Source organism: Buteo buteo, chromosome 32 (assembly GCF_964188355.1).
Source record: "Buteo buteo chromosome 32, bButBut1.hap1.1, whole genome shotgun sequence".
Taxonomy (NCBI): Eukaryota; Metazoa; Chordata; class Aves; order Accipitriformes; family Accipitridae; genus Buteo; species Buteo buteo.
The window spans coordinates 2,060,288-2,085,827 of record NC_134202.1 but is presented as its reverse complement, the minus strand read 5'-3'; the positions used below and the strand labels follow the sequence as shown (position 1 = coordinate 2,085,827).

The 25,540-nt window shown below is 51.5% G+C and overlaps 1 long non-coding RNA gene across 1 annotated transcript; it reads left to right on the top strand.

Moving 5' to 3' along the window:
* Positions 1-11,674: 11,674 nt before the first annotated feature.
* On the top strand, positions 11,675-25,471 carry LOC142026175 (uncharacterized). The gene is made up of 6 exons (XR_012648782.1): positions 11,675-12,457; positions 12,932-13,003; positions 13,464-13,559; positions 13,760-13,831; positions 21,856-21,963; positions 25,444-25,471. It is a non-coding gene; the product is annotated as an uncharacterized LOC142026175 (long non-coding RNA).
* The last annotated feature ends 69 nt before the right edge of the window (positions 25,472-25,540 follow it).

Sequence of the window (25,540 nt, the reverse complement as noted above, 5' to 3'; positions counted from 1 at the left end):
TGGAGGGTCCAAAGTTCCAGGGTTTGCGCATTTAAGGTTCAAAGATGCATTTCAAGGGCCCACAGCATCATTTTTAAGCCCAAAGTCTGATTTGGAAGGCCCAAAGCCACTTTATAGAATTCAAATCTGAATTTCTAGTGTCCAGAGCCTCATTTTTAGTTTCCAAAGTCTTACTCTTGTCTTACAAAGCCACGTTTAGGCTCCAAACCCCACATTTTGACAGCCAAAGGCTCACTGTTAGTTTGCATAGTCTCATTTCAGGGTCCAAGCCTCTTTTTTAGTATCCAGACAGGCATCCTTAGGGTCCGAGCCGCCTCTGGAGGGTCCAAGCCCTCCTCTGGAGGGTCCAAAGTTCCAGGGTTTGTGCTTTTAATGTTCAAAGATGCATTTGAAGGGCCCAGAGCATCATTTTTAAGTGGAAAGCCTCATTGTTCGAGTCCAAAGCCACATTTCTAGTCTCCAGATCCTCGTTTTTACTTTCCAAAGTCTTACTCTTGTCTTACAAAGCCTCATTTTAGGCTCCAAACCCCACATTTTGACAGCCAAAGGCTCACTGTTAGTTTGCATAGTTTCATTTCAGGCTCCAAAGCCTCTTTTTTAGCATCCAGACAGGCATCCTTAGGGTCCGAGCCGCCTCTGGAGGGTCCAAGCCCTCATTTGGAGGGTCCAAAGTTCCAGGGATTGCATATTTTGAGGTTCAAAGATGCATTTCAAGGGCCCAGAGCATCATTTTTAAACCCAAAGTCTGATTTGGAATGCCCAAAGCCACTTTATAGAATTCAAATCTAAATTTCTAGGGTGCAGAGCCTCATTTTTACTTTCCAAAGTCTTACTCTTGTCTTACAAAGCCACGTTTAGGCTCCAAACCCCACATTTTGACAGCCAAAGGCTCACTGTTAGTTTGCATAGTCTCATTTCCGGGTCCAAAGCCTCTTTTTTTAGCATCCAGACAGGCATCCTTAGGGTCTGAGCCGCCTCTGGAGGGTCCAAGCCCTCATTTGGAGGGTCCAAAGTTCCAGGGTTTGCATATTTGGAGGTTCAAAGATGCATTTCAAGGGCCCAGAGCATCATTTTTAAGCCCAAAGTCTGATTTGAAAGGTCCAAAGCCTCATTGGTCGAGTCCAAAGCCACATTTCTAGGGTGCAGAGCCTCATTTTTACTTTCCAAAGTCTTACTCTTGTCTTACAAAGCCTCATTTTAGGCTCCAAACCCCACATTTTGACAGCCAAACGCTCACTGTTAGTTTGCATAGTCACATTTCAGGGTCCAAGCCTCTTTTTTAGCATCCAGACAGGCATCCTTAGTGTCCAAGCCGCATCTGGACGACCAAGCCCTCATTTAGAGGGTCCAAAGTTCCAGGGTTTGCATATTTGAAGGTTCAAAGATGCATTTCAAGGGCCCAGAGCATCATTTTTAAGCCCAAAGTCTGATTTGAAAGGTCCAAAGTTTCATTGGTCGAGTCCAAAGCCACATTTCTAGGGTGCAGAGCCTCATTTTTACTTTCCAAAGTCTTACTCTTTTCTTACAAAGCCTCATTTTAGGATCCAAACCCCACATTTTTATGGCCAAAGGCTCACTGTTAGTTTGCATAGTCTCATTTCAGGCTCCAAAGCCTCTTTTTTAGCATCCAGACAGGCATCCTTAGGGTCCGAGCCGCCTCTGGAGGGTCCAAGCCCTCATTTGGAGTGTCCAAAGTTCCAGGGTTTGCGCATTTAAGGTTCAAAGATACATTTGAAGGGCCCAGAGCATCATTTTTAAGCCCAAAGTCTGATTTGGAATGCCCAAAGCCACTTTATGGAATTCAAATCAAAATTTCTAGGGTGCAGAGCCTCATTTTTACTTTCCAAAGTCTTACTCTTGTCTTACAAAGCCACGTTTAGGCTCCAAACCCCACATTTTGACAGCCAAAGGCTCACTGTTAGTTTGCATAGTCTCATTTCAGGGTCCAAGCCTCTTTTTTAGTATCCAGACAGGCATCCTTAGGGTCCGAGCCGCCTCTGGAGGGTCCAAGCCCTCCTTTGGAGGGTCCAAAGTTCCAGGGTTTGTGCTTTTAATGTTCAAAGATGCATTTGAAGGGCCCAGAGCATCATTTTTAAGTGGAAAGCCTCATTGTTCGAGTCCAAAGCCACATTTCTAGGGTCCAAAGCCTCATTTTTACTTTCCAAAGTCTTACTCTTGTCTTACAAAGCCTCATTTAGGTTCCAAACCCCACATTTTTTCAGCCAAAGGCTCACTGTTAGTGTGCATAGTCTTATTTCAGGGTCCAAGCCTCTTTTTTAGTATCCAGACAGGCATCCTTAGGGTCCGAGCCGCATCTGGAGGGTCCAAGCCCTCCTTTGGAGTGTCCAAAGTTCCAGGGATTGCATATTTGGAGGTTCAAAGATGCATTTTAAGGGCCCACAGCAGCATTTTAAGTGGAAAGCTGCATTGTTCGAGTCCAAAGCCACATTTCTACGCTCCAAAGCCTCATTTTTAGTTTCCAAAGTCTTACTCTTGTCTTACAAAGCCTCATTTTAGGCTCCAAACCCCACATTTTTATGGCCAAAGGCTCACTGTTAGTTTGCATAGTCTCATTTCAGGCTCCAAAGCCTCTTTATAGCATCCAGACAGGCATCCTTAGGGTCCGAGCCGCCTCTGGAGGTTCCAAGCCCTCCTTTGGAGGGTCCAAAGTTCCAGGGTTTGCGCATTTAAGGTTCAAAGATGCATTTCAAGGGCCCACAGCATCATTTTTAAGCCCAAAGTCTGATTTGGAAGGCCCAAAGCCACTTTATAGAATTCAAATCTGAATTTCTAGTGTCCAGAGCCTCATTTTTAGTTTCCAAAGTCTTACTCTTGTCTTACAAAGCCACGTTTAGGCTCCAAACCCCACATTTTGACAGCCAAAGGCTCACTGTTAGTTTGCATAGTCTCATTTCAGGGTCCAAGCCTCTTTTTTAGTATCCAGACAGGCATCCTTAGGGTCCGAGCCGCCTCTGGAGGGTCCAAGCCCTCCTCTGGAGGGTCCAAAGTTCCAGGGTTTGTGCTTTTAATGTTCAAAGATGCATTTGAAGGGCCCAGAGCATCATTTTTAAGTGGAAAGCCTCATTGTTCGAGTCCAAAGCCACATTTCTAGTCTCCAGATCCTCGTTTTTACTTTCCAAAGTCTTACTCTTGTCTTACAAAGCCTCATTTTAGGCTCCAAACCCCACATTTTGACAGCCAAAGGCTCACTGTTAGTTTGCATAGTCTCATTTCAGGCTCCAAAGCCTCTTTTTTAGCATCCAGACAGGCATCCTTAGGGTCCGAGCCGCCTCTGGAGGGTCCAAGCCCTCATTTGGAGGGTCCAAAGTTCCAGGGATTGCATATTTTGAGGTTCAAAGATGCATTTCAAGGGCCCAGAGCATCATTTTTAAACCCAAAGTCTGATTTGGAATGCCCAAAGCCACTTTATAGAATTCAAATCTAAATTTCTAGGGTGCAGAGCCTCATTTTTAGTTTCCAAAGTCTTACTCTTGTCTTACAAAGCCACGTTTAGGCTCCAAACCCCACATTTTGACAGCCAAAGGCTCACTGTTAGTTTGCATAGTCTCATTTCAGGCTCCAAAGCCTCTTTTTTTAGCATCCAGACAGGCATCCTTAGGGTCCGAGCCGCCTCTGGAGGGTCCAAGCCCTCATTTGGAGGGTCTAAAGTTCCAGGGTTTGCATATTTGGAGGTTCAAAGATGCATTTCAAGGGCCCAGAGCATCATTTTTAAGCCCAAAGTCTGATTTGAAAGGTCCAAAGCCTCATTGGTCGAGTCCAAAGCCACATTTCTAGGGTGCAGAGCCTCATTTTTACTTTCCAAAGTCTTACTCTTGTCTTACAAAGCCTCATTTTAGGCTCCAAACCCCACATTTTGTCAGCCAAAGGCTCACTGTTAGTTTGCATAGTCTCATTTCAGGCTCCAAAGCCTCTTTTTTTAGCATCCAGACAGGCATCCTTAGGGTCCGAGCCGCCTCTGGAGGGTCCAAGCCCTCCTTTGGAGGGTCCAAAGTTCCAGGGTTTGCGCATTTAAGGTTCAAAGAAACATTTCAGGGGCCCAGAGCATCATTTTTAAGCCCAAAGTCTGATTTGGAAGGCCCAAAGCCACTTTATAGAATTCAAATCTAAATTTCTAGTCTCCAGATCCACGTTTTTACTTTCCAAAGTCTTACTCTTGTCTTACAAAGCCACGTTTAGGCTCCAAACCCCACATTTTGACAGCCAAAGGCTCACTGTTAGTTTGCATAGTCTCATTTCAGGCTCCAAAGCCTCTTTTTTTAGCATTCAGACAGGCATCCTTAGGGTCTGAGCCACCTCTGGAGGGTCCAAGCCCTCATTTGGAGGGTCCAAAGTTCCAGGGTTTGCATATTTGGAGGTTCAAAGATGCATTTCAAGGGCCCAGAGCATCATTTTTAAGCCCAAAGTCTAGTTTGAAAGGTCCAAAGCCTCATTGGTCAAGTCCAAATCAAAATTTCTAGGGTGCAGAGCCTCATTTTTACTTTCCAAAGTCTTTCTCTTGTCTTACAAAGCCACATTTTAGGCTCCAAACCCCACATTTTGACAGCCAAACGCTCACTGTTAGTTTGCATAGTCACATTTCAGGGTCCAAGCCTCTTTTTTAGCACCCAGACAGGCATCCTTAGTGTCCAAGCCGCATCTGGACGACCAAGCCCTCATTTAGAGGGTCCAAAGTTCCAGGGTTTGCATATTTGAAGGTTCAAAGATGCATTTCAAGGGCCCAGAGCATCATTTTTAAGCCCAAAGTCTGATTTGAAAGGTCCAAAGTTTCATTGGTCGACTCCAAATCAAAATTTCTAGGGTGCAGATCCTCATTTTTACTTTCCAAAGTCTTACTCTTTTCTTACAAAGCCTCATTTTAGGATCCAAACCCCACATTTTTATGGCCAAAGGCTCACTGTTAGTTTGCATAGTCTCATTTCAGGCTCCAAAGCCTCTTTTCTTAGCATCCAGACAGGCATCCTTAGGGTCTGAGCCGCCTCTGGAGGGTCCAAGCCCTCATTTGGAGGGTCCAAAGTTCCAGGGTTTGTGCTTTTAATGTTCAAAGATGCATTTGAAGGGCCCAGAGCATCATTTTTAAGTGGAAAGCCTCATTGTTCGAGTCCAAAGCCACATTTCTAGGGTCCAAAGCCTCATTTTTACTTTCCAAAGTCTTACTCTTGTCTTACAAAGCCTCATTTTAGGCTCCAAACCCCACATTTTGACAGCCAAAGGCTCACTGTTAGTTTGCATAGTCTCATTTCAGGCTCCAAAGCCTCTTTTTTAGCATCCAGACAGGCATCCTTAGGGTCCGAGCCGCCTCTGGAGGGTCCAAGCCCTCATTTGGAGGGTCCAAAGTTCCAGGGATTGCATATTTTGAGGTTCAAAGATGCATTTCAAGGGCCCAGAGCATCATTTTTAAACCCAAAGTCTGATTTGAAAGGTCCAAAGCCACTTTATAGAATTCAAATCTAAATTTCTAGGGTGCAGAGCCTCATTTTTAGTTTCCAAAGTCTTACTCTTGTCTTACAAAGCCACGTTTAGGCTCCAAACCCCACATTTTGACAGCCAAAGGCTCACTGTTAGTTTGCATAGTCTCATTTCAGGCTCCAAAGCCTCTTTTTTTAGCATCCAGACAGGCATCCTTAGGGTCCGAGCCGCCTCTGGAGGGTCCAAGCCCTCATTTGGAGGGTCTAAAGTTCCAGGGTTTGCATATTTGGAGGTTCAAAGATGCATTTCAAGGGCCCAGAGCATCATTTTTAAGCCCAAAGTCTGATTTGAAAGGTCCAAAGTTTCATTGGTCGACTCCAAATCAAAATTTCTAGGGTGCAGATCCTCATTTTTACTTTCCAAAGTCTTTCTCTTGTCTTACAAAGCCTCATTTTAGGATCCAAACCCCACATTTTTATGGCCAAAGGCTCACTGTTAGTTTGCATAGTCTCATTTCAGGCTCCAAAGCCTCTTTTCTTAGCATCCAGACAGGCATCCTTAGGGTCTGAGCCGCCTCTGGAGGGTCCAAGCCCTCATTTGGAGTGTCCAAAGTTCCAGGGTTTGCGCATTTAAGGTTCAAAGATACATTTGAAGGGCCCAGAGCATCATTTTTAAGCCCAAAGTCTGATTTGGAATGCCCAAAGCCACTTTATAGAATTCAAATCAAAATTTCTAGGGTGCAGAGCCTCATTTTTACTTTCCAAAGTCTTACTCTTGTCTTACAAAGCCACGTTTAGGCTCCAAACCCCACATTTTGACAGCCAAAGGCTCACTGTTAGTTTGCATAGTCTCATTTCAGGGTCCAAGCCTCTTTTTTAGTATCCAGACAGGCATCCTTAGGGTCCGAGCCGCCTCTGGAGGGTCCAAGCCCTCCTCTGGAGGGTCCAAAGTTCCAGGGTTTGTGCTTTTAATGTTCAAAGATGCATTTGAAGGGCCCAGAGCATCATTTTTAAGTGGAAAGCCTCATTGTTCGAGTCCAAAGCCACATTTCTAGGGTCCAAAGCCTCATTTTTACTTTCCAAAGTCTTACTCTTGTCTTACAAAGCCACGTTTAGGCTCTAAACCCCACATTTTGACAGCCAAAGGCTCACTGTTAGTTTGCATAGTCTCATTTCAGGCTCCAAAGCCTCTTTTTTAGCATCCAGACAGGCATCCTTAGGGTCCGAGCCACCTCTGGAGGGTCCAAGCCCTCATTTGGAGGGTCCAAAGTTCCAGGGTTTGCATATTTGGAGGTTCAAAGATGCATTTTAAGGGCCCAGAGCATCATTTTTAAGCCCAAAGTCTGATTTGGAATGCCCAAAGCCTCATTGGTCGAGTCCAAAGCCACATTTCTAGGGTGCAGAGCATCATTTTTACTTTCCAAAGTCTTACTCTTGTCTTACAAAGCCTCATTTTACGCTCCAAACCCCACATTTTGACAGCCAAAGGCTCACTGTTAGTTTGCATAGTCTCATTTCAGGCTCCAAAGCCTCTTTTTTAGCATCCAGACAGGCATCCTTAGGGTCCGAGCCGCCTCTGGAGGGTCCAAGCCCTCATTTAGAGGGTCCAAAGTTCCAGGGTTTGCGCATTTAAGGTTCAAAGATACATTTCAAGGGCCCACAGCATCATTTTTAAGCCCAAAGTCTGATTTGGAAGGCCCAAAGCCACTTTATAGAATTCAAATCTAAATTTCTAGTCTCCAGATCCTCGTTTTTACTTTCCAAAGTCTTACTCTTGTCTTGCAAAGCCTCATTTAGGCTCCAAACCCCACATTTTGACAGCCAAAGGCTCACTGTTAGTGTGCATAGTCTTATTTCAGGGTCCAAGCCTCTTTTTTAGTATCCAGACAGGCATCCTTAGGGTCCGAGCCGCCTCTGGAGGGTCCAAGCCCTCCTTTGGAGGGTCCAAAGTTCCAGGGATTGCATATTTGGAGGTTCAAAGATGCATTTTAAGGGCCCAGAGCAGCATTTTAAGTGGAAAGCTGCATTGTTCGAGTCCAAAGCCACATTTCTACGCTCCAAAGCCTCATTTTTAGTTTCCAAAGTCTTACTCTTGTCTTACAAAGCCTCATTTTAGGCTCCAAACCCCACATTTTGACAGCCAAAGGCTCACTGTTAGTTTGCATAGTCTCATTTCAGGCTCCAAAGCCTCTTTATAGCATCCAGACAGGCATCCTTAGGGTCCGAGCCGCCTCTGGAGGTTCCAAGCCCTCCTTTGGAGGGTCCAAAGTTCCAGGGTTTGCGCATTTAAGGTTCAAAGATGCATTTCAAGGGCCCAGAGCATCATTTTTAAGCCCAAAGTCTGATTTGGAAGGCCCAAAGCCACTTTATAGAATTCAAATCTGAATTTCTAGTGTCCAGAGCCTCATTTTTAGTTTCCAAAGTCTTACTCTTGTCTTACAAAGCCACATTTAGGCTCCAAACCCCACATTTTGACAGCCAAAGGCTCACTGTGCAGGAAAGGACACACAGAGAGAGATGGAAGTGCCAGAACTGTAAAGTTTGCCTGGTAATGCAGAGAGTCAGAGCTCCGGTGAGGCCCAGGCCCTTGGGGCCATGTCACCCCTCTTCTGTGCCCCTCAGTACCTCCCTGCCCCCTCCCCTTTCTCTCTGTGTAATTTTTTCTCACTTCCCTGGACCTCTTCCCCTATCTCTATTTTTGTGTCCTGCTCCCTGTCCCTCTCTTTTCTCCAGGCCCCTCTTTCTCTTTTGCTCTACTTGTCCCTTTTGGTTCCTTGCTGTCCCTCTCTCCTCCTCCCTGCCCCTCTGTTTTTTTCTTCCCCTCTCTCTGCCCTGCAGCCCATTGCTGTTGCTGTCTTCTCTGACTCTTTGCCCAGATCTGCATCGCGCTCTGATTTTCACAGTCTCTCTGGCCTGTTCCTTGTCCTTTGTCTCTCTCTGCTTGTATGTCTCGCTCTGTGTCCTTATCTGCCTGCCCCACCCCCCCCATCCTTCTGCTTCTCTTTCTTTCTCTCTGTCGCTCTGTCCTGCTCATCCCTGTCTTTTTTCATTCCCTATGCCACTGTCCCTGTCCTTCTTCCTGCCCATCTCTTACCTCTCTGTCCCTCTCTGCTGCTCCCTGACACTTTGGGGTTTTTCCCCTTCCTCCACCTCCCTGCAGGGCTCCTGATACCTCTTTTGCTTTCTCCATCCTTCCGTGCTGCTCACCGTCCCTGTCTTTCTCTTTGTCCTCCTTCTTGTCTGTCACTCTGGCCTGCTCCCTGCCCCAGTGTTTCTCGTTATATCCTTCTGGCCTGCCCCCTGCCCCTATTCTTTTTTGCTCCCTCTCCATCTTGCTGCCCACCCCAGGCTTTTTTTGCAATCTCTATCCTGCCCCCAGTCCTTGTTTTTCTTTCTCTCTCCTGCCCCCTCCCCCTCTTTCTGCCTCTCTTCCTCTTTCCCTGCTGCTTCTTTTTCCATCTCTGTCCAGACCCCTGTCCCTTTTTTTGCTCTTGCTGTCCCTCTGTCCTCTTTCTTGCCCCCGTCTTTTCTGTCCCGTTCCCTGGCCCATCCTTTCTCACTATATCCCCCTGTCTGTCCCTTCTTTCCCCTCTCTCTTGCGCAGTATTTTTCTTTTCTCCATCTCTCTGTCCTGCTGCCCATCACGGTTGGTTTTTCCTCCCGTGCTGTCCTGCTCCCTGTTCCTTTTTTCTGTCCCTGTCACTCTGGCCTGCCCCCTTTGTCTATTTTTTACTTCCTCCATCTCAGTCCTGCAGCACATCACTATTTGTTGCCTCTTTCACCCCTTTGTCCTGCTCCCTGCCCCTGTCCTTGTCTCTCTTTCCTTTTGTTCTGCCGCCCATCTTTCCCCCCTTCTGCTCCATCTCTCTCTCCTGCTCCCTACTCCTCTCATTCTCTCTCTGGTTCTCTGTTCTTCTCCCCGAGTCTTCCACCTGCCCTCTACCTCTGTGCTCTGCTCCTTCTTCAGGTTTTGCCCTCTCTTAGTCACTCTCTCCTGCTCCCTGTCACTGTTATTTCTCACTCCATCTCTGTCCTGCAGCCCAATGCTCTTTTTTCCTTCTCCATCTCTCTGTCCTGCTGCCCAACGCCAGCTTTTTTGCCTCTGTGTCCTGCTCCCTGTCTCTTTTTTTTGGCCTCTCTTTCTCTTTGTCCTTCCTCCCTGTCCCTTTTTTCTCTCTCTCTATCACCTTGTCCTGCTCCCTCTCCCTGTCTTTCTCTGATGATCCATGTACTTACTGCTCCCTGTTACCATCTTGCCCTGTCCCCCACCCTTCTTCTTGTCTTTTTCTTCTCTCTATCCCTCTGTCCCTGCAGCTTCTCTCTCCACCTCTGTCCTGCTCCCTGGCCCCATCTGTTCTGTCTTTATTTCTCTGTCCTGCTGCCTGTCCCATCCTTTCTTGCTATACACCGCTGTCCAGCTGCCTCTCCCTTTTATTTGTCCTCTCTTCCTCTTTCCTGCTTCTCAGCCCTCTTGTCCTCTTCCCCTGTCTCTGTCCTCCAGCCCATTGCTGGTTTCCCCCCCTTCTCAGTCTCTTTGTCCACATCTGACCCTCTCGTTATTTCTCAGTCCCTTTGTCTTTCTCCCTGTCCTTCGTTTTCTCTCTCCATCTGTACATCCTACTTCCTGTCCCTGTCTGTCTCCCCTTCCTTCTTCCTCTTTCTGTCCCCATCTCTCTGTCCTGCTCCTCACCCCTACTTTGTCTTCCTCCTCCTCTCTGCAGGGCACCTCGTCCCTGTTCGATTTCTCCATCTCTCTAGCCTTTCTTTCTCGGCTCCTCAGTCTTCTCCCTCATCTTAGTGTTCTCCTTCTAGTCCTGTGTCCTCCCCATCAGCTTAAACTGAATGACCAGGTGTCCCTGTGCTCTGGTATTTCCTTAGCATTGCCCTAGGGAAGATCTGTGGTTTTAGGGCTAGGGATCATTAGGAGCTGGTCTCCTTGGGTAGGTGGCAGAGCTAGGTGTAGTTAAAGCAGAGGTTGTTCTCAGCTAGTGCTCTCTGCCTCTTGCTCAAACAGCAGGCTGCAGGCCTTCACTTGAAGGAAGGTTTCTTGGTCTGCGCTTCTTGCTCCTCGGGACGCTGCACAGGAGTTGGTGGCAAGTAAAAGCACTTGCAGTTGGCTTTTTGATGCAGTCTTCCTATGGAGCTCTTGGTCTTGACCGATTTCTGGGAAGCAAGACCTGAGTGCCTGTGTGCTCCTAGACGCTGTGCTGCCTCCCCAGATAGGTCCACCCTCCTCCACTGCTGCTTCTTCCACACTCGTGTAGAACCAGGAGATGCCATAGTGTGCCAATTCAGTAATGCCCTGGCAGCGGGGCTGCGCTGGGGAGGCCTGGTGGAGGGGGTGGCCAACAGGGCTGTGAGGTCACAGAGCCCCACTTTGACATGCTGTGCTGTGCCAGCTGCGGGCAACACTGCGGCAGCAGCGGCAGTAGCAGCATGGTGCAAGCCTGGGAGACCGTGGTCCTTGCTTGCCTCCTCCTGCTGGTCCTGCAAGCCTGGGACGCCCAGGCTGCACCAATCCGAGCGTGGGGAGCAGGTAGGCAGGCGGGCAGGGGGCCAGCACCCAGCTCCGAGCAGGGCAGTGTGGCATCCACCGCACCTCAGCGGGGCAGCAGTGGGGCCAGGGCTAGGGCTGGGTCTGGGAGAGCAGCTGGGCCAGGCTGAGTGAGCCAGGCAGACACCCTGTGGGGAGGCATAGAGGGGCTGCAGCTGCTTCGGGGGCATTTTCTGGGCGAGCAGGGGAGCTGGGAGCGGCGGTGCAGGGTAAGAAACCTGGCACTGAGTCCCTGCGGGGCCCTCCCTGCTGCCTGGCCTAGTCTGCCCCCAGTATGTGTGTTGGGCCGGGGGTGGCGAGTAAGTGGTGCTGCGGGAGCCAGGCGACAGCCCGCGGCAGCGCTTCTCCCTGGGCTGGCTGCAGCTGTGCCCAGAGCTGTGGGTCTGGCCTTCAGCCTCGGGGACGTCCCGGAGGGGCATGCTCAGGACTCGTCCGCTCGGGAAAATGGGAGCATTTCTGCTCTAGTCCTGCAGCCCTGCTCCCCTTGGATGACCCGCAGGTCCCCAGCCCAGAGGAACACGCAGGAGTAGCGTTGGCGCAGCCTTTCACAGGCTCTTGTCCCCAAGAAGTGTGGGCAATCGCTTTTTCCTCCGGTTCTTGGTGTTGGCTTCCTCAGCCAGTTTAACAGAGTGATTTGATGGAATTTGTTACGATGGAATTTGTTACAATGAAATCTGTGACTTAAAGATTCGAAAATGGCAAGGATCACCTGAAACTTGCAGCAGGGTTGCACACAGGTGGAGGTTAAATCAAATCACACATGGGCACAGACGGAGAAGACGGTACTGAACCACACACAGACAGGCGAAATAGTTCCAAACCAAACTCCAAATGCACACGCACAGATACAACAGTTCTGAACCAAATTTTACGCCCCCCCCCCCGCCCCGAGGTTAACCTATGATTAAAATTTCCCTTTCATGAGTTTCATGAATCACTCGCATTTATGTGCCAGCATTCGTCAATGGACGGTCAGTAAAGCTCACGCAATCAGGCCCTTAAGTCCTCGCGAAACCGTTGATGGACGACAATCTTTCAATCCTCGCAAAATCTACCCTGGGCGGCGTCCCAGCTCAGGGGGCATGCTGGGTCACACAGCCCGCTGCAGTCCCAGAGAGCTCCAAAGGTCTCGCCTTGGATCGGTGTTTATAGGGTCTCGAGATGATTGGCTTTGGTCATTATTTTACATTCTGGCCACAATTTGTGCTGAGTCATTCTGATACATAGTTCGGGCAGCAGATGGCCCAGGGGTGGCCAGGGGCTGCCTGGTGCCCTAAAGGCGCTGCACTTACAACCAAGATAACAGCACAATAGGGGGGTTTCCCAAAGCATCCATGGTTTATCCTGAGGTCTCAGAGTGGCTCAGGGGGCAGCACCACCACACACCTGTGTTTGATTACCTGTTTGGTTTCCGCAGTCCATGTTGATCAAGATGCTCAGTGGAATCCTGTTCCTGAGGTTGGGGGAAATCCCAGAGGTAAGAAGTATTCAGTCTTCATTTGTTATTGGCCTTTTGTATTTTTTAATATTTGGTTTGTTATTTGTTAATGTTTTGTTGTGGTAGTTCAGCCTTCCAGGCTGAAGGCTCTTCTCTGTAAGAAGGCCAGCAGGCTCTTCTCTGTAAGAATCGTGAATGATCATTTTTTCCTCTGGGGCTACATGCTCCCACTTTAGTGTGGGCTTCCTTTTGTGTGTGTGAGAGGTCTGGTGAGAAAGCCCTGAGAGGCCGTATGTCTGTCCATCTGGTCCTTGAGGGGTGTTGCACATGGGCTGGAGACAGAGGTTTGAAAGCTGCCAGGTCCCAGCCAGGTCCTTCTGCAGCTTTGGACATCTCAGCCCGCGTCTGGGTCCCGTGTTGTTGCCTGACCCCCTTCCAGTCCCTGCGGGTCACTAAGGAAGAGGTAGATCACAACATGCGATGGGAACGTTTTTCGTCTCTGCTTGGTTACAGCTGTCCGTGGAGACAGGGGCTACTTGACTTCTCAACTTGAGCCTGTCCGTGAGCCTTGGGGCGATCCCACAGGTAAGGCCCTTCAGTGAATGGGCTTTTACATTTTCATTTTCTGTTCCTGTGAAATTTAGCTTACTACTTTCTTGGCTGATGCTCAGGCACACAGAAGAGCAGAGAGGGAATGGGTCTGGCTCAGTGATGTGCCCCAGGGCGCTCTGCCTTGCTAAACTGTCTTTGACAGCCTCTCCGCCCCTGCACTGCTTCTAGGGCTGGCCGCAAAGCCAGCGGGCACGTCGGGGTTGTTCTTTGGAGCTGGTGTGAGCTCCAGGGAGTCGTGTCTCCCGACAGTTCCATGCCTGGTTAGTGGCCACTGCACGCACCTGGTAAATGTTTGCAAGATGCTCCTGAGTGGAAGGGAGAGAGGAGTGCTCTGGAGTAATCCTGTGTTTGAATTGCATTCACTGTCATTCAGATCTGAAGAAGTATGTTGAAGTATTTCACGGGAGCCGCTCTGTTCTATGTTCATTTACAGATGTGGCTGCAGGCGACGGTTATCCAGCTTCTGCAGGCGATGGTTATCCAGCTTCCTGGCTGGGTTCCAGGGCTGACCCACAGGCAGGTCGCATGGGTAGGTCATGGCTTTTCGCTTCTTTGAGAGCTGCCAGCTCAAAGTCCGAATGTCAGCCAGGTGCCTCTGCAGGTGTGAGAATACAGACCTGCATGTGCGTGCCGTGACATTACGTGATCCCCTTGCACGTTCTGCTACTCGGTTATGACGATGTGGATCAGAACACGTGATGGTAACCTCTCGTGGGTGTTTGGTTGCAGATGTGGCCAGATGGAGGGCTTTTCCAGCTCCTGGTCTGAATCCTGGGCTGAATCCCAGCTGGCATCCCAGGGGTGAGTAGTCAGTCTTTATTGACTTGACAGAATAAGCGCTCATTTTCCATATTTTATTCATGTGACATTTACCTTCATACTTCCTGTTAATGTCCTCAAAGACAAAAGTATAAAGCTAAAATAGGGAACTATTCCCAAAAGATATCTGCAGTTCCAAAGGAAATCCCGAAAGACTTGGAGAAAGCAGCACCTGGTTAATGTATTTCACTGTTAACCGTACGGCTTGGGAAGCTGAGGTTTTAGATTCATGTGTGGATGTGCTGTAGCCTGCACAGCAGGAAGGGATCAGTCAGAGCCTCACTGCAATGGCACTCGATTTCATGCCTTGCCTGGGCTGATGAGCCACAGAGATGGCCCAGCACAGCGTCTGCTACCCGTTGTGGTTCTGGCTGAGTCCCAGAGGCAGCTGCTGCCCCAGTTGTACCATTACTGGTCAGAGCTGCTTTGTGCAGATGCTGGTATCCAGATGTTAGGAACCAGTGTGTGCTGAATTTGTGTTCAAAATTTGTGTTCAACACAGCCCAGTTTGCGGCTGGGCAAGTTCAAAGCAGGAATGATGTCCCAAGAAATCTTGGCCGCCCTTTCCTAATGTTGGAAGTCAGGTGCAGACGCTGATTCCGCAGGCATTTGTTTGTGATTGACGTTCAGCCTGCAGACTGACAGCTGTGGAAGGAAGAGTGTGACTGTTGATGCTGCTCCCGGAGCATGTGAGGCACGTGCGGAGGAGCTAATTGCTCATGAGCCATGAGAGGGCCAGCACCCTGCCAGTCGCTGGAGGGGAGGGGGCCCTTGGCTTGTGGAGCCGATGCGCAGGCAGATTTCAATCGCTGGGACCAGCAGGCTTTGCCTGGGCTGCAGGCAGGATTGATCCTCCGGCTGGGATTGGAGCAGCCCAGGCTTCACAGCCTGGTCCAGCCCCTTCGCTCTCCCTGATGTCTGAGGACTCTCTGTGACACCTTGGAGTCAGGGGTGGGTCGCAGCCGGACACCCAGCTTGAGGCCGGACACCTCACTTGAAGGTGGCCTTAAGTGGATCGTTCAGTTAATTCAGTCTTGGGTGGTTTAGCTCTCCATTTCTAGTTGTGTTTCAGAAAACTTGGCTGTGGTTTTCCTCTTGTTTTGGGGGACTTCACTGCCGCTTGTGAAAGTGCCCAGAACATGGTTGCAAGAGCTTGGGGTGCAGTCCACCATGTGTGTCTGTTCCCCTTCCCGTGTGCTGGAGTTGGCGTGGTGGATGTGCTTCTCAGAAGGCCTCTTTCCCCAGCTGAGCTGGCTGCGGCTTTTTCCCATCCTCTTTGAAGGAAGCAATTTAGCATCATCTTGCAGTTTGCCAAAAATGCAGTACATGTAATGTGAACAAGATGATCACATGTGCAATTTCCCATTTTCCCAGCAGGTCAGGCTTTGCTGTCTGTATCGGTAGAGTGAAAAGTGTCATGTGTAGGGGTCGGCGTTCGGAAGATCTCGCGTTGTCACGGAAAGTTAGAGGGTTAGTCGCAGCCTTGTGATGTACCTGTAACCCCACCTCCCCTTGTTAGTATAAAAGGAATTAACTGCGCAATAAAAGCCGGAAGTTGGCGCTCACACTGTGTGTGTTATCTGTCTCTTTCCCTGGTCCGGGCCGACCAGTGATCTAAGCGTGGCACCTTGATATGTAGCGAATGCTACATAGTGGTGACCCCGACGTGATCGGTTGCCTAGGCGACGATGGAACTTACGCAAGTGATTAAGGTGTTGAAAGGGTTGGCTAATGAGGTGGGTGCCCGAGGATCGATTAGGAGGGGCCCCACGGGCGAATGCATCCAATGGGTGCTGCGCCGGGGAGGGATGAGTTCTCCCACAGAAGTTTTTAGTCCCCCAAATTGGGGAGTGGTTCGGGAGATGTTGCTTCAGTCGGCGCTCGAGGGTGAGCACGGCGCTGCGGAACGATTACGAGCTTGGGACATGGTGGAGGGGGTAGTTAAGGTGGGACAAAAGGCTAGGGAGTGCAGGTCGGCGGCGCGAGCTATCCTGTTTGCGGATGAAGCGCCGGTTCGAAAACAACGGGGGATAGTGCCCCCAGAGACGGTGGGACAAGATCAGACGGAGTGGGTGGTTGTGGAGCGGGGCTCGCGGAGCGGCTCCTCTCTGACTGATAGCGTGGACTCAGAGGGTGCGGCGGAGATAGGGGTTTTTCCGGTGGAGACGGTACCTCCGAGACTGGATGGACCCTCTCTGCGGCGGGCATGGGAGGTGTTACGGCAGGATCTTCTGAAGGAGTTGCGGGACTGCCTCCTGGACTGGGTTCCCGGCGGGGATGTTAAGGGGGATTTGTACCGTCAGGTGAAGGAATGGGAGGAAAGAACGCCCCCGGAGGGGGAGCTCAAGAAGCTGAGAGAGTTAAAAACTGTAGCAGCGGGGGAACCACCCCCCGGCGAGGGAAACCAGGCGCCCTTGCCGGGAGAGCAGGCGGAGTTTCTGCCTGCCGAGCCTATGCAGGTTGACTCTGTGCCTGCCGAGCCAATGCAGGTTGAGCCTTTGCCTGCAGCGGCCGAGCCTTTGCCTGCGCAGGCTGCGCCTGTGCCTGTGGAGGCTGCGCCAGTGCCTGTGGCGGCTGAGCCTATGCCTGCGGCGGTCGGGCCCGTGCCTGTGCAGGCCGAACCTTTGCCTGCGCGGGCCGGGCCTCTGCCTGTGGTGGCCGAGCCGCTGCCTGCGCGGGCCGGGCCAACTGGGCCTGTGCTGGCTGCGCCTTTGCCTGCGGGGCCTGGCCCTGCTGGGCCTATTCTTGCTGCGCCATCAACTGCGCCATCTGCCGCTCCTGGGCCGGAACGGCTTAATCCTTCGGCTGGGCCCTTCCGAAACTGGCGCGCGGTACCAGCAGCTATAGACTCCGGTTATTCCGATGAGGAGGGGCTGGATAGCGTGATACGGCAGCCCTCGGGGAGCGTGCCACCGAGACAGGCAACGGAGAGACAGGACGCCTTACAGAGGCTGAGGGGTTTGTTACAGAGGCTTGAGGGGGTCATAGAGAACGCGGAGCGTACGGTGCCATTAATGCCTCCTACGCAGGGGGCCGGGGACAGCCAGGAAGGAGGCACCCAGAAAGGTACGGACTGGCGACTAGTGGCCAAGGAATGCTGCCTCTCAGGGGTTCAGTTTCAGCCGGTTGTTCTCCCAATTCGGGCTGCGTCACGGGGCGGGTATGCGTGGATGCCTTTTGATATAAAGACCGTTCGAGAACTCGCAAGCACAGTGCAGGCGCATGGAGTGAATTCCTCGCAGGCGCTCACTTTGTTTGAGTGCCTGCTCGCAACGCCTGTAGCGCCCTATGATGTGATGCAGTTAATGAGAGGGGTGCTGCCTCCATCTTTGCTGCTGTTGTTTAAGGAGGAATGGCGAGCTCAGTGCGTTAAGGTGGTGACCGACGCCCAGGCCCCTGATCATCATCTCGCGGGAGTGACCATAGAACAGCTCATGGGGGAAGGGCCGTTCGCCACGCCACAGGCGCAGGCACAGGGCATGCGCGGACGTGACTTTGCGGCGGTCGCGACTACCGCCATGGCCGCACTCAGACGTGTCGCAGCTATGGACAGAGCAGACCCCCCCTGGGTGAAGATCCGCCAGGGGCTTGCCGAAAGATTTACTGTCTTTCTGGATCGGCTTCAGCTTTCTATGCAGGCTGCAGACATTCCAGAGACAGCTAAAGATGCTATTATAATTGAATGTGCAAAGGCTCAGGCTAACCCGCAGACTGCGACGCTACTCTCTCAGTTGCCAGCGCGTTCCACGCTGGGCGAGATGATTCGCCATGTCCTGGAAAGGGAACAACAACAGGAAACGCAACCGATAGTGTCGGCCCTGCAGCAGGCTTTGCACAAGGGTGCAGGCGTTTGTCACCGGTGCGGGGGGAAGGGCCACATAGCGAGGAACTGCGCTACCAAACCCAAAGGGCCGGGCCAGGGCGCGGGGGCGGGCGGCACTCGTTGTTGGAAGTGTGGCAAGTCCGGGCACAGAGCCCGAGACTGCCGTGCGCCCGGGGTCCAGCAGGGGGTTGTAGAGCAACCGCGACAACAACAAGGATCGCAGTCGGTAAACGGTTCGGGGGGAGGGACGGGGGCCGCGCCCTCCCCTACGGCTTTTGCACAGGGCCCAACACCAACACCTCAGGATCACACGAAGCTTCCGTGGCGCTAACTGCCGACGGACAGGGACAGGGTCAGGACCACGTAACATCTGTTCCTGCTGACACCCTGATAGCGCTGACAATGGGCATGAATACCCGTCCAGAACAAGTGATCACGCTAGAGGTGGGACCACCTCTTTTTCCACGAAGCGTTAGCATGATGGCCCTGTTAGATACAGGTGCAGATGTTACTGTGATTCCGATTCATATTTGGCCCCCGGAGTGGCCCACCGTCACGCAAGGGCAACTCCTGGGGGTGGGGGGGGCGCAAGAGTCAAGAAAGAGTACAGCCTTGGTAAAAATCACTCTTGCCCAGCCTACAACTACTGCAGATGCGGAGAGAGTGGCGTGGTGTAACCCGATGGTGGCGGCAGTCCCGACAGCCATCCTTGGGCGCTGTTGCCTAGAACGTTGGGGGTGTCGCCTTTCCACGGATTTTTAGTGGTGGCCACTGCTGTCTGCCGTCCCTTGAAGCTCACCTGGCTAACGAATAAGCCGGTGTGGGTGGAGCAGTGGCCTATGACTGAGGAGAAGAGGGCGGCAGTAGTGGAATTGGTGCATAGGGAAGCACAAATGGGCCATCTGGAACCTTCTACCAGTCCATGGAATACTCCTATATTTGTCATAAAGAAAAAATCAGGCGCGTGGCGACTCCTCCATGATTTGCGAGCGGTTAATGTCTGCTTACAGGACATGGGGGCTTTGCAGCCAGGGTTGCCTTCTCCGGCCATTGTGCCGAAAGGACAGGGTGTCATTGTAATTGATATTAAAGATTGTTTTTTCAGTATTCCTTTACACCCAGATGATCGGGAACGGTTCGCCTTCTCTATCCCAGAGCGAAATCATCAGGCGCCCATGCAACGATATCAGTGGACAGTGCTCCCTCAAGGCATGAAGAATTCGCCAACTCTCTGTCAGATTGCGGTAGGTAAGGCCTTGCACTCACTGCATCAAGACTACCCGGAGGCCACCATCATGCACTACATGGATGACATTCTACTGTCCCATCGGAGCGAGTCTATGTTGCAGCACCTCTATGATCGGACAGTCCGGCAGCTAAGTGAATACGGGCTGCATGTATCCCCTAACAAGACACAAATGGGGCCCTCTGTTAGTTATCTAGGCACTCAAATAACACCTCGTACGGTCACTGCTCAAAGTTTTCTGGTCCCTGACCCAGTGTGTACTTTACATGATGCCCAGAAGTTAGTAGGCAAACTATTGTGGTTAAGGAACTTTGTTCCCATTGCTGCGGATGAGATGGACCTCCTATACCAATTGCTTAACGGGGGGGAGCCCTTGAACACACCACGTACATTATTACCAGCACAACGTGAGTTGCTAGAACATATAGCCCAACGGGCCCAGCAGTGGGGCTTGCAAAGGTTTCAACCCACACAATCAGTTGATGCGCGGCTCTTTGTAGCCGGTCAGAGCTGCCACGGTGTATTGATACAGAGTACTGACGGCCCGGAGTGGCCCTTTGTCTGGTTACATCAGGGTAAGGTACGTACGGCTATAGTTAGTTGGCCTCTGCTGGTAGCCACCATGATCGTTCGTTGCCGGGGGGCTTGTCAACATTACACTGGCAGAGATCCTGACCGCATTGTTTTGCCTTGTTCGCTAACGCAGTGGAACTTGGTTTATCAGCAGGTGGCTGTTTTGCAGAGTGCATTGGCGGAATTTGCCGGGACAGTAGTGGGACATGAAATCCATCCTTGTGGGGAGATCTTGCATGCTTTACCTATTCTTCCAGCACAGCAGGTGGCGAAGCGTCCTACTGGCGGCCGAACGATCTTTACTGACATGTCCTCCAAGACAAGCAAGGCCGTTTGTGTTTGGAAAGAAGAGGGGGTATGGCACCAGGTAGCATATACTGAGCCGAGTCGCTCGGTGCAGTTTTTGGAGGCCAAAGCAGTGGCCATGGTGCTGTTACGTTGGCCGACTGAGCCTTTGAATGTGGTCATGGATTCACTGTATGTATATAAGCTTTTGATTGCGGGGGAATGGGCATTAGCTTCTTCTACGGAGATAGCTGGTATGCTGCTGAATGCTTTACAGTTACGTAGTGCGCCCGTTTTCCCTATTCATGTCACCAGTCATTCTGGTCTCCCTGGACCGTTAGCTGAAGGGAACAGCCGCGCCGACCAAGCGGCACAAGCGTGGATGGCTGCTGTTGGCGGCAATAACGTCACGCCGGCAAGGGCCCGCGCGATAACGTTGCATCGTCTTTTGCATTGCGGTCCGCGAGGCTTGGTGACTCTAACGGGCATCTCTCGTGCTGAAGCCAAAGAAGTTGTCGCAGCCTGCCCTCATTGTGCTAAAGGACCCCTTTGGGAAGCAGGGGTCAACCCTCGCGGTTTGCAACCAAATCAGATCTGGCAAACTGACATTACAGAATATGCTCCTTTTAGGCCTTTGCAGTATTTACATGTTACAGTAGACACTTATAGTAGATATATTCTTGCTACAGCGCATAGTAAACAGACTAGTTTGGCAGTTATACAGCATTGGCGTGCTTGCATAGCTCAATTAGGTATTCCGCAACAGATTAAGACAGACAATGGTGCAGCTTATGCCGGGGAACGGGTGAAGCGGTTTTGTACGATCTGGGGTATTGACCTTAAACATGGCATCCCTCATAATAGCACTGGCCAGGCCATTGTAGAACGAGCACATCGAACCTTGAAGACCTTGCTCGATCGGCTTAGGGAGGGGGAGCAGGAGGAGCCCTCCTGGCTACAGGAAAACACACCTGCTCTCCGCACGCAGCGTCTTCTGTTAACTGCGTTAACTTCATTAAATCAGACAGTTCGGGGGAACCTGGAACAGACGGCAGCGCAACGACATTTTATGAACATGGAAGACAATGGTCCTTATCCGTTGGTCCACGTGCGTGACCTTCAGACACGCCAATGGGACAGGCCGTTTGAGTTGCGTTGTCTCGGGCGAGGGTATGCCTGTGTACAGACACCTGAAGGGCTCCTGAAATGGGTTCCTAGTCGTATGATTCGTCCTGCCTTAACCTCGTAGTGTTTGAGTTTTCTTACAGATTGCTGTTATCCTGTCCTGGCTTATGACACCTTGGGTATCCGGATGACATCCCTCTCAGAGTCCATCAATACGTGCCTTTATGGGATCCGACTGTCAGAACTCGCAGCCAGGAATCTAGGTGCCTCGGACATTAAGCCTTAACATCAGCACACCAACGATAAGCCTTATAGAGTAATAGAAGTAACTCTTTCCAAGTCTTAACTTTCAATCTACCTCTTGTGTGAATTTCTATAAAGGAGCTTTTTGCTCTGCAGGGTAAATGGGACATTTACGGGTGTTTAAGATAGAGTGTTTTTAAGTAGTTGTAGAGATATGTTTCTACTCATGGCACTTTATATAGTTATTTCTTTGTGTGGAATTGTTCATAACAATAGAAGCCAACTCGTCATGGGGAGGGGAGAGATGTAGGGGTCGGCGTTCGGAAGATCTCGCGTTGTCACGGAAAGTTAGAGGGTTAGTCGCAGCCTTGTGATGTACCTGTAACCCCACCTCCCCTTGTTAGTATAAAAGGAATTAACTGCGCAATAAAAGCCGGAAGTTGGCGCTCACACTGTGTGTGTTATCTGTCTCTTTCCCTGGTCCGGGCCGACCAGTGATCTAAGCGTGGCACCTTGATATGTAGCAAATGCTACAGTCATGTGCTTAATTTTTTCTCTGTGAACGTCACATTCGTTGGACTAGATGCACTCCCAAAAGCCCAGGCTTTGTTTCTGAGCTTTATTAATGTATTTGGAGAGTATTGCCTCGTGAAGATATCGTCTTCCTGATGAGGAATGGTTGCTTCTAATTGTGCCGCTTTCTTTCTACAGAGACCAACCGTGAGACTGTGCAGAAGGAGGCCTTTCAGAAGGGAAGCAGGCACGCTGTGCCAGTCTCTGATGAAGAAAGAGAGGCAATGCAAGAGACTGGCATGCCAGGTAATTGCTGTCCCCTGGTCATCCGGTGTCACCAGTCAGAATCACTGTGTGCCTGCAGGCTCTTCCCCCGGAGCCCGCTCTTGCACATCATGTCAGCAGCCAAACCTGGAAGTGTTAGTGCAGAGAAGTGTAGCATTCGCTACATATCAAGGTGCCACGCTTAGATCACTGGTCGGCCCGGACCAGGGAAAGAGACAGATAACACACACAGTGTGAGCACCAACTTCCGGCTTTTATTGCGCAGTTAATTCCTTTTATACTAACAAGGGGAGGTGGGGTTACAGGTACATCACAAGGCTGCGACTAACCCTCTAACTTTCCGTGACAACGCGAGATCTTCCGAACGCCGACCCCTACATCTCTCCCCTCCCCATGACGAGTTGGCTTCTATTGTTATGAACAATTCCACACAAAGAAATAACTATATAAAGTGCCATGAGTAGAAACATATCTCTACAACTACTTTAAAACACTCTATCTTAAACACCCGTAAATATCCCATTTACCCTGCAGAGCAAAAAGCTCCTTTATAGAAATTCACACAAGAGGTAGATTGAAAGTTAAGACTTGGAAAGAGTTACTTCTATTACTCTATAAGGCTTATCGTTGGTGTGCTGATGTTAAGGCTTAATGTCCGAGGCACCTAGATTCCTGGCCGCGAGTTCCGACAGTCGGATCCCATAAAGGCACGTATTGATGGACTCTGAGAGGGATGTCATCCGGATACCCAAGGTGTCATAAGCCAGGACAGGATAACAGCAATCTGTAAGAAAACTCAAACACTACGAGGTTAAGGCAGGACGAATCATACGACTAGGAACCCATTTCAGGAGCCCTTCACGTGTTTGTACACAGGCATACCCTCGCTCATGCTATGTTTAATCAAAGTATGCTTAACACACTTTTTACCTAAAGCAAGTTCTACATACACTTACTGGCTTTATCAGTAAGTGGATTCCGCACTGACTCACAGCATTCTTTAAGTTCTCAAGGACTTTCCAGTGAAACGCCTCTCTCTCTCTCCCTCTCTCTCTCTCTTTTTTTTTTTTTTTTTTTTTTTTTTTTTTTTTTTTTTTACTCCCCTCCAATGCCTCTGTAAGGTGTCCTGTCCCTCCCTTGCCTGTCTCTGTAGCGCACTTCTCGATGGCTGCCGTATCACGCCATCCATCCTCTCCTCATTGGAATAATCGGAGTCTATAGCTGCTGGTACCGCGCGCCAGTTTCGGAAGGGCCCAGCCGAAGGATTAACCCGTTCCGGCCCAGGAGCGGCAGATGGCGCAGTTGATGGCGCAGCAAGAATAGGCACAACAGGGCCAGGCCCCGCAGGCAAAGGCGCAGCCAGCACAGGCTCAGTAGGCCCGGCCCGCACAGGCAACGGCTCGGCCCGCACAGGCAACGGCCCGGCCCTCACAGGCACGGGCCCGACCGCCGCAGGCAACGGCCCGGCCCGTACAGGCACGGGCCCGACCGCCGCAGGTATAGGCTCAGCCGCCACAGGCACTGGCGCAGCCTCCGCAGGCAAAGGCTCGGCCGCCACAGGCACTGGCGCAGCCTGCGCAGGCAGAGGCTCAGCCTCCACAGGCACTGGCTCAGCCTGCGCAGGCAAAGGCTCGGCCGCCGCAGGCACTGGCGCAGCCTGCGCAGGCAGAGGCTCGGCCGCCACAGGCACTGGCGCAGCCTGCGCAGGCAAAGGCTCGGCCGCTGCAGGCAAAGGCTCAACCTGCATAGGCTCGGCAGGCACAGAGTCAACCTGCATAGGCTCGGCAGGCAGAAACTCCGCCTGCTCTCCCGGCAAGAGCGCCTGGTTTCCCTCGCCGGGGGGTGGTTCCCCCGCTACTACAGTTTTTAACTCTCTCAGCTTCTTGAGCTCCCCCTCCGGGGGCGTTCTTTCCTCCCATTCCTTCACCTGACGGTACAAATCCCCCTTAACATCCCCGCCGGGAACCCAGTCCAGGAGGCATTCCCGCAACTCCTTCAGAAGATCCTGCCGTAACACCTCCCATGCCCGCCGCAGAGAGGGCCCATCCAGTCTCGGAGGTACCGTCTCCACCGGAAAAACCCCTATCTCCGCCGCACCCTCTGAGTCCACGCTATCAGTCAGAGAGGAGCCGCTCCGCGAGCCCCGCTCCACAACCACCCACTCCGTCTGATCTTGTCCCACCGTCCCTGGGGGCACTATCCCCCGTTGTTTTCGAACCGGCGCTTCATCCGCAAACAGGATAGCTCGCGCCGCCGACCTGCACTCCCTAGCCTTTTGTCCCACCTTAACTACCCCCTCCACCATGTCCCAAGCTCGTAATCGTTCCGCAGCGCCGTGCTCACCCTCGAGCGCCGACTGAAGCAACATCTCTCGAACCACTCCCCAATGTGGGGGGCTAAAAACTTCTGTGGGAGAACTCATCCCTCCCCGGCGCAGCACCCATTGGATGCATTCGCCCGTGGGGCCCCTCCTAATCGTTCCTCGGGCACCCACCTCATTAGCCAACCCTTTCAACACCTTAATCACTTGCGCAAGTTCCATCGTCGCCTAGGCAACCGATCACGTCGGGGTCACCACTACGTAGCATTCGCTACATATCAAGGTGCCACGCTTAGATCACTGGTCGGCCCGGACCAGGGAAAGAGACAGATAACACACACAGTGTGAGCACCAACTTCCGGCTTTTATTGCGCAGTTAATTCCTTTTATACTAACAAGGGGAGGTGGGGTTACAGGTACATCACAAGGCTGCGACTAACCCTCTAACTTTCCGTGACAACGCGAGATCTTCCGAACGCCGACCCCTACAGAGAAGGTGTTGTCAAAGAAGCCAGGAGTGGCTCTCTGAGGACGACTGTCGTCTCTGGTGTGTGGAGGTTATTGCCAGCAGCGTGCCAGAGAGATGCTCGTAGACCTCTCTGGACGTGGTTAGAGATTGCTCACCTCCTGCCGCACCCAGTTCCCAGGAATTTAGGAACTTTGCCCTTTTGGGCATGAGGCCATTTGAGGGCTACAACCTGGCCCTGCACCACGCTCTCCCGGGGCCAGCCTTCCCGCAATGTGTGCATCGGGGCCGGGGGTGACAAGCAGGTGGCACTGCAGGAGCCAGGCAATAGCCCATGGGCTGGATCCCATCTTTCAGCCTCTGGGACGTCCTGAAAGGGAGTGCTCAGGAGATGTCCACTTGGGAAAACAGGAGCATTTCTGCTCTACCCCTGCAGTGCCGTTCGTTGTTCGTTGGTTGAACTGCAGGTCCCCAGCACACAGCCCTGGTCTGCAGCCCGGAGGAACAGACAGGTAGTGCTGGTGCAACTGCTCGCTGGCACGTGGGCTCTTCTCCCCGAGAAGTTTAAGCAGTCCTTCTTGTCCTCTGGCGCTAAGACACCGGAGCCAGAGGCACCAACCACTGAAAAACAAATCTCTTGGGCATGTGAAGTACACTGTGAGACTATCCATAGCGCAGAGCACAGTAATGTGTGGCGTTGTCTATTCTCCTGCAGGGGCAGATGCTGGGAGAAGGTCTGAGGCTGCTGGCCACGAATTGCTGCACAAGTACTATATCCCAGTGTCCGCAGTAGCCTTGGCTGTGGTGCTGTC